Source organism: Prionailurus viverrinus, chromosome B2, assembly GCF_022837055.1.
Source record: "Prionailurus viverrinus isolate Anna chromosome B2, UM_Priviv_1.0, whole genome shotgun sequence".
Classification (NCBI taxonomy): Eukaryota; Metazoa; Chordata; class Mammalia; order Carnivora; family Felidae; genus Prionailurus; species Prionailurus viverrinus.
In genome coordinates, this window is record NC_062565.1 from 23,173,696 (window position 1) to 23,186,511 (window position 12,816).

The window sequence follows — 12,816 nt, forward strand, 5'->3', positions numbered from 1 at the left end:
GATTTAACTTGGAAGAGGCTTATGATTGACCCTTCCCAATGTGTGCTCTACTCCATATGCATTGCCCCAGTGCCTATGGTAGGAACCCAGGATAGTTATGGGCTGTACTAAAACTAGCATCTCAGGCATGTTTCTTTGGAATGAAAAGTAGCATATTGTTCTCTATATTAGTTTTCTTCTTAAAAAAAAATTACTATTTTACTTGGACTTAAACAGTTTATGTAAAAGAATGAATATTTTCCCCTTTACTGAATTCCACCAATGTTGGCAATTTTTTTTGCCACATTTGCTTTATCTCCTATTTGCCTTTCTTTTTTTTTTCTTCATTGAACTGTTTGAAAATAGGTTGCAGGCATAATACTACCTGTATATACTTCAATATATATCTTCTTAGAACAAGGCATTCTTCTGCATTATCACAGTACTGTTTTCACACCTCAAAATTGAACATCAATCCATACTTCAAATATATAGCCCATTTTCAAATTTTTCCAATTGTTCTATAATACCTTTTTTAACTTTTTTGTCCTAATCTGGAATCCATTTGAGGATCAAGCATTGCATTTTGTATTCATGTTTCTTTTTTTTTTTTTTTTAATTTTTTTTTCAACGTTTATTTATTTTTGGGACAGAGAGAGACAGAGCATGAACGGGGGAGGGGCAGAGAGAGAGGGAGACACAGAATCGGAAACAGGCTCCAGGCTCTGAGCCATCAGCCACAGAGCCTGATGCGGGGCTCGAACTCATGGACCGCGAGATCGTGACCTGGCTGAAGTCGGACGCTTAACCGACTGCACCACCCAGGCGCCCCTGTATTCATGTTTCTTAAAGCTCCTTTAACAGAGAAGAGTTCCTCTTTCTTTTTTTGGCAAATTTCATGATATTGACATAGTCTAGAATGTTCCCTAATATGAATGTGTGAGATTCTTTCTCCATTATTACACTCAGAATAATCACTTTGGCAGGAACACTCCTTTAGTACCATGATATTCTCCCTTTGCATCATGTCAGGAGGCCCCTAATGCTGGTTGTACCATTCAGTATTCAGTGCTCATCATGAAAAGTGTGCTCTTAGGGGCGCCTGGGTGGCGCAGTCGGTTAAGCGTCCGACTTCAGCCAGGTCACGATCTCGCGGTCCGTGAGTTCGAGCCCCGCGTCGGGCTCTGGGCTGATGGCTCAGAGCCTGGAACCTGCTTCCGATTCTGTGTCTCCCTCTCTCTCTGTCCCTCCCCCGTTCATGCTCTGTCTCTCTCTGTCCCAAAAAATAAATAAATGTTGAAAAAAAAATTTAAAAAAAAAAAAAAAAAAAAAAGAAAAGTGTGCTCTTAATCCCATTGCCTATTTCACCCTCCCCCCACCTACATCCCCTCTGGTAACTTTCAGTTTGTTCTCTATAGTTAGGAGTTTGTGGGGTTTTTTGTCTTCTTTTTTTTTCCTTTGTTTGTTCTGTTCCTTAAATTCCACATGAGTGAAATCATATGGTACTTGTCTTTTTCTGACTAATTTATTTCACTTGGCATTATACTCTAGATCCATCCATGTTGTTGGAAATGGCAAGATTTCATTCTTTTATGGCTGAATAATATTCCATTGCATAAATATGCCACATCTTCTTTATCCATTCATCTATCGATGGACACTTGAGCTGCTTGCATAATTTGACCATTGTAAATAATGCTGCATATATCCTTTCAAAGTAGTGTTTTCGTATTCTTTGGGTAAATACCCACTAGTGCACTCACTAGATCATAGGGTAGTTCTATTTTTAATTTTTTGAAGAACCCCCCCATACTGTTTTCTACAGAGGCTGCACCAGTTTATATTCCTAACAGCAGTGCATGAGGGTTCCTTTTCTCAACATCCTCACCATTCATTTGTGTTTTTTGCATTGTTGATTTTAGCCATTCTGACAGGTGTGAGGTGAATACTTCATTGTAGTTTTGAGTTGCATTGCCCTAATGAGTGATGTTGAGCATCTTTTCATGTATCTGTTGGCCATCTGTATGTCTTCTTTGGAGAAATGTCTGTTCATGCCTTCTGCCCATTTTTAATTGGATTATTTGTTACTTGGTTGCTGAGTCATATAAAGAATTTATATATTTTGGATACTAAACCTTTACCAGATAGGTCATTTGCAAATGTCTTCTCCCATTCAGTAAGTTGTCTTCTGGTTTCATCGATTGTTTCCTCTGTTGTGCAGAAGCTTTTTGTTTTGAAATAGCTCCAATAATTTATTTTTGTTTTTGTTTCCCTTCGCTCAGGAGACATATCTAGAAAGATGTTGCTATGGCCAATGTCAGAGAAATTGCTGCCTGTGTTCTTTTCTAGGATTTTTATGGTTTCAGGTCTCACATTTAGATCCTTAATCCATTTTCAGTTTATTTTTGTGTGTGGATAAGAAAGTGGTCCAGTTTCATACTTTTCTTGTAGTTGGCCAGTTTTCCCGTCACCTTTTTTTTTGAAGAGACTCTCTTTTTCCTATTACATATTCTTGCAAGATTAATTGATCATATAATCATGGGTTTATTTCTGGGCTTTCTGTTCCATTTCATTGATCTGTATGTCTCTTTTTGTGCCAGTACAATACTGTTTTGATTACAACAGCTTTGTAATATAATTTGAAATCTGGAATTGTGATACTTCCAGCTTTGCCTTTCGTTTTCCAGATTACTTTGGCTATTCGGAGACTTTTGTGGTTCATTACAAATTTTAGAACTGTTCTAGTTCTGTGAAAAATGCTGTTACTATTTTGATAGGGATTGCATTAAATCTGTAGATTGCTTTCGGTAGTATGAACATTTTAACAATATTGTTCTTCCAGTCCTTGAGTATGGAATATCTTCCCGTTTGTTTCATCTTTGATTTCTTTCATCTGTGGTTTATAGTTTTCAGAGTATAGGTCTTTCACCTCCTTGGTGAAGTTTATTCCTATGTATTTTATTTTCTTTGGTGTGATTATAAATGGGATTAATTTATCTTTCTGCTGCCTCATTATTAGTGTACATAAATGCAATGGATTTCTGTATATTCATTTTGCGTCCTGCAACCTTTATCAGTTCTAGTAGTTTTTGTTGGAGTCATTGGGGGTTTCCTATATATAGTATCATGTCATCGGCAAATAGTGAAAGTTTTACTTCTTACTTACCAGTTTGGATGCCTTTTACTCCTTTTCTTGTCTGATTGCTGTGCCTAGGACTTCCAGTACTATATTGAATAAAATTGATAAGAGTTGACATTCTTGTCTTGCTCTTAACCCTAGGGAAAAGCTGTCAGTTTTCAACATTGAATATGATATTAGCTATGAGTTTTTCATATATGGCCTTTAATATGTTGAAGTATATTCCCTCTAAAACCTACTTTGTTGAACATTTTTATCAAGAACGAATGTTGTACTTTGTCAAATGCTTTTTCTGCATCTCTTGAAATGATCATACAGTTTTTATTCCTTGTTGATGGGACATATCACATTGATTGATTTGCAAATACTGAGCCATCCTTGCATCCCAGGAGTAAGCCCCAGTTGATTGTCGTAAATGGTTTTTTTAATGTATTGTTGATTCCGTTTGCTAATATTTTGTTGAAAGTATTTATATCTATGTTTATCAGAGATATTGGCCTGTAGTTCTCTTTTTTTTGTAGTGTCTTTATCTGGCTTTGGTATGGGGGTAATATTGGCCTCAGAATAAATTTGGAAGTTTTCCTTCCTCTTCTATTTCTTGAAATAATTTGAGAAGAATAAGTATGGACTATTCTTTAAATGTTTGGTAGAATTCGGGGCACCTGGATGGCTCAGTCGGTTAAGCGTCCGACTTCAGCTCAGATCATGATCTCACAGTCTGTGAGTTTGAGCCCTGCATCAGGCTCTGTGCTGACAGCTCAGAGCCTGGAGCCTGCTTCGGATTCTGTGTCTCCCTCTCTCTCTGCCCCTCCCCTGTTCATGCTCTGTCTCTCTCTATCTTAAAAATAAATGAAAACATTAAAAAAATTTTTTTTAATAAAAAAAGTAAAAAATAAAAATGTTTGGTAGAATTCACCTGTGAAGTCATCTGGTCCTGGGTTTTTGTTTGTTGGGAGTTTTTTTTATTACTGATTCAATTTTCCTGCTGATAATCAGTCTGTTCAAATTTTCTATTTCTTCCTGCTTCCGTTTTGGTACGTAATATACTTCTGGGAAATTATCTATTTTTTCTAGGTTGTCTAAATTATTGGCATATAATTTTTCATAATATTCTTACAATCCTTTGTATTTCTGTGATGCCAGTTGTTATTTCTACTCTTTCATTTCTGATTTTGAGTCCCCTCTCTTTTTTGTGTGTTTTCTTTTTATTTTTGTTTTTTGGTGAGTCTGGCTAAACATTTATCAATTTTGTTGATCTTTTCAAAGCCAGCTCCTGGTTTTATTGATCTGTTCCATTGTTTTTTCAGTTTTCTATTTCATTTATCTCTAATCTTTATTATTTCCTTCGTTCTACTAGTTTGGGGTTTTGTTTATTCTTTTTGTAGCTCATGTAGGTGTAAGATTAGGTTGTTTTATTTGAGATTTTTCTTGCTTCTTGAGGAAGAACTGTATTGCTATAAACTTCCCTCTTAGAACATTTTTTGCTTCATCCCAAAGATTTTGGACCATTGTGTTTTCATTGATATTTGTCTCCATGTTCTGTTTTGTTTTTCTAAGTACAATTCATGCCCAGCATGGAGTCCAGCACCAGGCTTGAACTCATGACCCTGAGATCAAGACTTGAGCTAAGATCAAGAGTCAGACACCTAACCAATTGAGCCACCCAGGCACCCGTGTCTCCATGTATTTTCTGATTTCCTCTTTGATTTCTTTTTTGGCCCGTTCATTTTTTAGTAACGTGTCATTAATCTCCATTTATTTGCGGTCTTTGCAGGTTTTTTCTTGTGATTGATTTCTAGTTTTTATAGCATTGTGGTCAGAAAGGATACATAGTATGACTTCAGTCTTTTTGAATTTGTTGAGACTAGTTTTGCGGCCTAATATGTGATCTATTCTGGAGAATGTTCCAAATGCACTTGAAAAGAATGTGTATTCTGCTGTTCTAGGATGGAATGTTCTGAATATATCTGTTAAATTCATCTGGTCCAGGGTGTCATTCAAAGCCACTATTTTTTGGTTGATTTTCTGTTTAGATAATGTGTCCCTTTTGATGTAAGTGGGTGTTAAGTACCCTACTATTCTTGCATTACTATTGATTGCTTCCTTTATGGTTGTTATTAACTGCTTTATACATTTGGGTATTCCCATGTTGCTGCATAAATATTTGCAATTGTTATATTTTCTTGTTGTATTGTCCCCATTATTATCATATAGTGTTCTTCTTTGTCTCTTGTTACAGTCTTTGTTTCAAAGTCCATTTGTCTGATATAAGTATTGCTACCTTGACTTTCTTTCATATCCATTTGCATGATAGATGTTTCTCCATCCTCTTTTTAGTCTGCATATGTCTTTAGGTGTGAAATGAGTCTCTTGTGGGCAGCATACAGATGGGTCTTGTTTTCTTGGGATTTTTTTAATTGGTTTGTGTTTCTTTTTGTGGATCTTCTCTGTTCCTTTCTTCCCTTGCTCTCCCCATAAGTTCACTTTTTTTAAGTGATCTACCTGGATTCCTTTCTCTTTATATTTTGCATATCTATGACCATTTGTGGTTACCATTAGGTTTGCATATAACATCTTTCGCATATAGCTAGCACTCTGTTTAGTTGTTGGTCACTTAAGTTTGAACTCATTCTTTACTCCTCTCCCCTCCACATTTTAGATTTATAGTGTCATACTCTACATCCTTTTATTTTGTGAGTCCATTGACCGATTTTTATAGCTGTATTTATTTTCACTGCTTTTGTGATTCCTACTTTCTTACTCTAACTTAACGATCTTTTCTTTCCACTCAAAGAATCTCCTTTAACATTTCTTGTAGGGCTGACTTAGTGGTCATGAATTCCTTTAACTTTTGTTTGTCCAGGAAACTCTTTTACTTTTCTTCTATTCTGAATGATAGACTTGCAGGATAGAGTTTTCTTGGCTGCAGAAGTTTTCCTTTAAGCACTTTCAATATATCATGCCACTCCCTTCTGGCCTGCAAAGTTTCTGCTGAAAAATCAGCTGATAGCATTATAGAGTTTTTCTTATATATAACTATTATATTTTCTCTTGCTACTTTTAAAATTTTCTATCACTGCTTTTTGCCATTTTAATTACTATGTGTCTTGGTGTGAATCTGCTTGGCTTGATTTTCTCGGGAGATACCTGTGCCTCTTGGATATGGATTTCTATTCCTTCTCCAGATTCAAAAAGTTTTCAGCTATTATTTATTCAAATAAATTTTCTGCCCCCTTGTCTCTCTCTTCTCCTTCTGGGATCCCTGTAATGTGTATATTATTATACTTGATGATGTCGCTGCATTCCCTAAATCTATTCTCATTTTTTACAATTTTTTTCTCTCACCTGCTCATCTTGATTACTTTTCATTACTTTGTCCTCCAGGTCACTGAGTCGTTCTCCTTCCTCTAGTCTACTATTTATTCCATCTAGTATATTTTTAATTTCATTTATTGCATTCATCTCTGATTGGTTCTTTTTTATCTCTTTGTTAAGGGTCTCACTAATGTTCTCCACTCTTTTCTCAAGTCCAGTGAGTCTTTATGATCATCATTTTAAATTCCCTACCAGGCATATGACTTATCTGTTTTGCTTAGGTCTCTTACCATGATTCTGTTCTGTTCTTTCATTTGGCACATATTCTTCTGTCCCCTTATTTTGTCTGTCTCTGTTTCTGTGTTAGGAAATTCAGCTACATCTCTTGCTCTTGATAGTAGTAACCTGATGGAGAAGAGATCCTGTGGTGCCCTGCACTGAAGTGTCCCCTCTTCACCGGAACTTGGCATTTTATGGGTGCCTCATGTGTGTGTTTTGTGCACCCTGCTGTTTTGGCTGTGCTTTTTCCTTCAGTCCAGTCATCTTCAGTGGTTATCTTTACCTGTTGTGGGCTTGTTTGGTTCCATTGGTAGTATTAGTGGGCCAGTCTGGGGCTGTCTTGGGCTTGAGTTGAGTCAGACCAGGCATGTGCAAAATGTTGTAGCACTGAACTGCAGGGGGCTTTCCCTGTGTTGTCCCCTGAGAAACTTTCATTCATGGGTGGGCCTGCAGTCAGAATAGTGTCTGCCCACACCCCACCCCTGGGGCCACAGTCTGACAGGTGTGTGTAGTTCTCTTTCCCTCTCTCAGGGGCAGGAGTGTCTTTGGACTGGTGCTGACCCCTGTTGGGGCTGCATGCATACTGCCAGGTATGTGGCACCACATTGGATGGGCTCTGGCCAAGAGCTATTGGAGGGAGTGGACCTGCAACATGCGTAGGCTGGGTGAGCAGTGTGTTCAAGGTTTGCGCACAGGTCCACTGGAGGAGCAGACCTGCAGCGCAGGGACTGAGACAAGCCTGGCTGGAGGGAGTAGATCCACTAAAGTACAGTGGTGGGGGGAGAAGCAGTGTTAGCAGGTTAGGTACCTGGTTCCTGCAGGTGCCTGTGTTTTTTTGCTGTGGAGCAGGGGAGGGAAATGGCACCTGCTAGTTCCTTTGTTCCCAGAGGAGTCCCCCAAGGATCTCTTTCCCTCCAGGACAGCTCTCCCTTCTATAAGCCTCAGTCAGTTTTCAAACTGCTGCTTCTATACAGTATCTCTGTGGGCTTTTTGTTGTGCTGTCTCTTTAAGGGCAGGGATTCATTTCCCTTCCCAGCTGTCCCAGAGCTGAGCCAGCTGATTTTTAAAATTGAATGTTTTTAAGTTTCCACTGGTTGTAAGAACTTGTGATATTCAGCCCCTCTGGTTTTCAAAGCCAAATGTTATAGGGATTCACCTTCCCAGTGTGGGGGTCTGTTTCTCTCCCCTCTTTGCGCCCTGGAGTCCCTTTCTCCCACAGAGACCCCAACAGGTGCATTTAGCTCCCCACCGCATCTCTGCTCTACCTACCCTCTTCAACCTCTTCTCTACATTTAGTTGTGGAGTTTTCTCTGCCAGTCTTCAGGTCATCTTCTGGGTTATTTACGCTGATATGTTATCTAGTTGTATCCCTGGGAGGAGGTAAGCTTAGGGCCCTCCTACTCCACCATCTTCCCAACGGTCTGGTATCGAGGCTGGTTTTAAACACAATGCCTTATATGTGATAAAAGCTCTTTACCCTTTCCCCAGAAATATGTACGCATATACATACACAGACAAAGTATTGCATAAGCTATCTGGTTTTCTTGAAGCTATGGGCTCAGGTTCAGAAACCAGTTTGCAAAATTAAGGTATGAAATTATCCAAGACCACATTCTCCAAGAAGCTCTCTCAGGCCTATTCTGGTTACACCATTTCGTGATTCTAGACACTGGCTTTAATTCTGATAAGTAGTTGTGAGACTGTTAGGAGCTTTTCCATTATTTGCTGATAAAAAATATGTATGATCACATCTCAGATTCTCACTTCTCAAGAGTAAAGTTGGGGTATTTTATATTCATAATTAGTTCCTGCAGCTTCTCTTGTAATCCCCCTTACACGGTGAACACTTAACCTCTCATAATCAATAACTCACATTTGTTCTCCGTAGCTAAAACACTAGTAACTCTAGTTATGCCAGTTTGGGGAATGGCACTTGGGTTTGAATTTCCCTGATCGGTTACATCAATTCAGTTGTTGTAACTTAATGTATTAACACTATGGAAGACTAATTCGAGAACCTAGACTGACCAGTCCACAGCTCTGATATATCTTTTCCACTTAAAATCTTAGAATATACCATGATAAAAGACCCTCGATTTTGACCTTTGGGACTCTAAACCAGGAACATCCCACAGTGGGAATTGCAGTCTGGGTATGTTTTCATCTTTCTTTCAGTTAGGATGGGACACGCCAGTGAATTCTCAGCAGCCTTTACTGGGGAAAAGATTTGGATTTTGAGGTCACTTACATCAATAGCTGTCCTTCCACATCACCATTAAAAACACAGGAATTTTAACTTACACAGTCTGCTTCTTTCCCTCTAAGTACTCATTTTTGGGCAGCTGAGATATGGCACAGAGATTTCTAATTGCATTATGTTCCCAGAAAGAGTCTGACCCAAAATGTTTCCAAAGATGTCAGAGGAAGATGACTGATTTAAATGATGTTTTCTGGATTTGAGTTTTCAGTCACATCCGAAGTGCTCAATTATATGCTGTGCATACATGTGTGTATGTGTTTGGGGGGTGGTGATTTCAAATAAATAAATAACATTAAATTAATTTTCAATGTACAGCTTATTAGAGCCATCATATTTAATTGATTCCTTATTAGTATAGTTCAGAATAGAGATGGTGCTACTATAGAATACCAAATGAACTTTCTTCTAAGTGGATTTTTCCTAAGCATTGTGCTTAAACATTGTGCTAAAATACATTTATACATAAGGAGAGCACTTAGAAGTCACAGCTACTTAAAAAATGTACATTCTCAGTTTGAGCCAAACTGTTTAAAAAAAAGGAAAAAACTCAAGGAAATCAATTATTTTGAGTCTATTAAAGAATTTACTGAGACTCAAGTACTGTCTACTTCGTGTGCTCAGTGTAATATTTTATTCTTCCAAAATAAATTCAGAACTGATTCTGGGAAAGTCCTATGAAAAAAATTAAAGCAAGGAAGAGTGTGATCTTGGTGTGTGGTATTTGAGGCAAATTTGAAAGCAAGCAGCTGAACTCAAATGTTTCTGCCCTTAACTCACTGAAGGACCTTGAGAAAATTGCATAAATTCTCTTTGTCTTGTCTACTAAATGAAGATGCCAATATCAGCCTACTTTTCTAGTTCAGGAAAAAAATTCTTTGGGTCAGATCAACTTCTGTTATATAAAGAAATATTGAACACAGTAGTACTCAAACGAAAATGCCTAGATTTCAGACAACAGAGATCCGATTCATAGAGCAAATGAAGCATGTATTGATTTTTTTGGACAGGTGATTTAGCCATCTTTGTTGTTGTTTTTTTTTTTTCTTTTCTGTGCTTTTTTAACTTCTTGTGCTATCACCACTAACCATGTAGAGATGTACTTAAATCTTGTTAAGGAAAGTTATAAGCATCAACAGAATGGCATTCTAAACAGCACTTTGGTTTCCTCTGTCCAAAGTATCATATGAAGTAATGTAGAGCTCCATGGTTACTAATGCCTAGGATTTCACAATCAATATTAATGCATGTCAAAATATAGGGTCTTGTGGGCTTTTTGGTCTTCAGACAGCTAAGATCAGGCGAGAAAAAAACCCTTGAAGTCAAAAGAGATACTTTTAAATCCTAGATTGTGATCTTAGGCTAACCACTTAATTTCTCTGAAACTCAGTAAAACTTTGGCTGCTGTGAAAACTAAGATAGGATAATAATGTTTTAGAATCTGCAAAGCTCAAGTCAAGTAAGAATTCTATGTAATAAGGTAATAGCAAACTGTAAGATGAAGGAGCTTTATTAATAATGATACTAGATCACATTTATTGGACACTTCGTATGCTAAATGATTTACATGTACTGTCTTCATTTAGTCCTTCAACCAGTACTATGAGATGAGGAAACTGAAGTTTAAAGCAGTTATTTAGGTACCCACTGTCACTCACTAATAAGTAAGGGACCCAGGATTCACACTTAGACTGTGAGCCCTAGCTCCTAAGGATGTGGATCAAGTGGATCAAGCTCCACTTAATGTGGTGATCACTACCAGATATCAGAATGAATGGGAACAGAACACAACCAATAATGCCCTGTGACTTGCAAGTTGGGCAACTTGATCTTTCAGACATTTACATTTCTTTACTTACCATTTTTTAGTCAAAATATTATATTTTCAATATAAAAAACCTTAAAAGAAGAAATTTGCTCTCAATCTTTCTCCTAAATGTAAATCTCACTTTCCCTTAGTAAGGGGTCTTATGTAGCCTTCCAGAAATTTCCTGTGCATTTAAAGGTAGTGTGTGTGTGCATATGTGTGCACTCTTTTCTGTTTAAACCAGAGGACAGTACACTAAAAATACTCTTTCACGGTCTCTTTTCCCCCCCACTAAATATAATATATTCTCCCATATCAGAACATACAACCTTTTTGGTGGCTGAATAGTATTCCTCAGTATGATCTGTTGTAATTTAACTAACTGGCCCATTACTGATGGACATTGCACCGATCTCAGCTCTGTGCCATCATAAGCAGTATGGCAGTGGACATTCTGGTACCTGTCTTCATGTTGAATAAAGGCCTAAAGGAGGAAGAGCTAAGTCGAGGATGTGGGCATTGAAAACAGAGACCAGCATTCCCACATTGCCCAGCTTGCTACCATCCAGCAAAACCCTGTCTTCACACTCTGCAGAATATCAAACATCTTCGTCTATACCAATCCAATTTCTAAAAGGTGGTATCTCTTTAGTTACGGGTCAAGTTAAGGATAGTTTATGTATACTACTATCTCTGTCTCTTTTCTGTGTTAATTTATTCAGTGTTTTATTTCATGTCATACATATCACAAATATATTTCCCCCATTTGTCGTTTATTGTTTGGCCTTGCTTACTACATGTTTGTATACAGGAGATTTTAATTTTTATGCAGTTAACTTTTTACTTTATTGCCTTTAAATGTAGCATCACGCCAGATTCCCATTCCAAGATTCCAAAATTCTCTTGCATTTCCTTCTGGTGCTTTTAGGGGTACTTTTTTATGTCCAATTTTTGATGAGTAGAGAATTTATTTTAGTATAAGAACGGAGGTAGGGGTACAGTTAACTTCATCCAAAATCATATCCCCTTGTCCTAGTTACCATTTATCAACTAAGTAGACATTTTTGTTCTAATCAAACTTACCAGGCCACAAAATCCTCTGTTCCCTCCAGTTTACCTCACGAAGAATACCCTAATTTTACCCACCTCAGCGGTCCTACTTCCCTCTCAGTTCCCACCACCTCCACCTCTGAAAGCCTGCTCATCCTCTTCAGCTGCCCACTCTCCTAAAACCTTTCCTCTCTCCCTACTGGCTCCACGGCTCCCTCCCTAAAGCACATCTCCATTTCCCAGGTGCACAGATACACTTTGGCTTCTTTGCTCCCATTTCAAGTGACCCTGCCCAGCTTGTTTCCTTTTGCTTCTAAAGGGCCACTTGGGCTCAGCAAGTACCACTTCCTGGCCTTGCTTTCACACCTCAACCCCTGTCATCCCAACCATATGCCAGCTCCTGTACATGTAACCCGGTTCCTAATGACCACAAGCAGTGCATGTACCCTCATCCAAGTAGACATCCTCTTCATGCCTGACCGTTCTAACCCCTCTGAATGGCTGGTGTCCTCACTCCCGCCTCCCACACCACCAAGCCTGTCCCAGTCTCCTTTGCTGGCCCTCCCTTTCCCTGTGATCACGTCCACCACTATGACACATCTGTCCCCCTTGAGGACAACTCTCAAGTCCCTCTCCAGTCATCCCCTCTCCCCCAAGCACAGACATTGCAGCCAGACAAGCCTTCTGGAGGTCTCTGCCCCGCCACTTACCAGCCGTGTGATGTTAGGGAGCCACTTTCTGTCTCTCAGCCTCCAAGTGGGTCTGTCTCTCCTACTGGACGCTAGGTTTCATATGGACAGAGACTCGATGGTATTGTTTTGTATTGTATCTTATACAAGATTTGATTTTGCTCTACTGAGGGCCTGCTGTGTGTCAGATACTGAACTGGGGGCTTTATACAACTCATCTTTGACAAAGTAGGTGTGTGTTTCTATTCACTTCAAATATTGTATTTCAATATTGTATCTCAACCAAAACCCATCTCTTCCC

The 12,816-nt window shown here is 38.6% G+C and overlaps 1 protein-coding gene across 5 annotated transcripts in view; it reads left to right on the forward strand.

The window, feature by feature from the left end:
* The window catches only part of LYRM4 (LYR motif containing 4), a 172,845-nt gene that overhangs the window by 76,070 nt on the left and 83,959 nt on the right, over positions 1 to 12,816 (forward strand). The gene's annotated exons all lie outside the window — the stretch shown is intronic.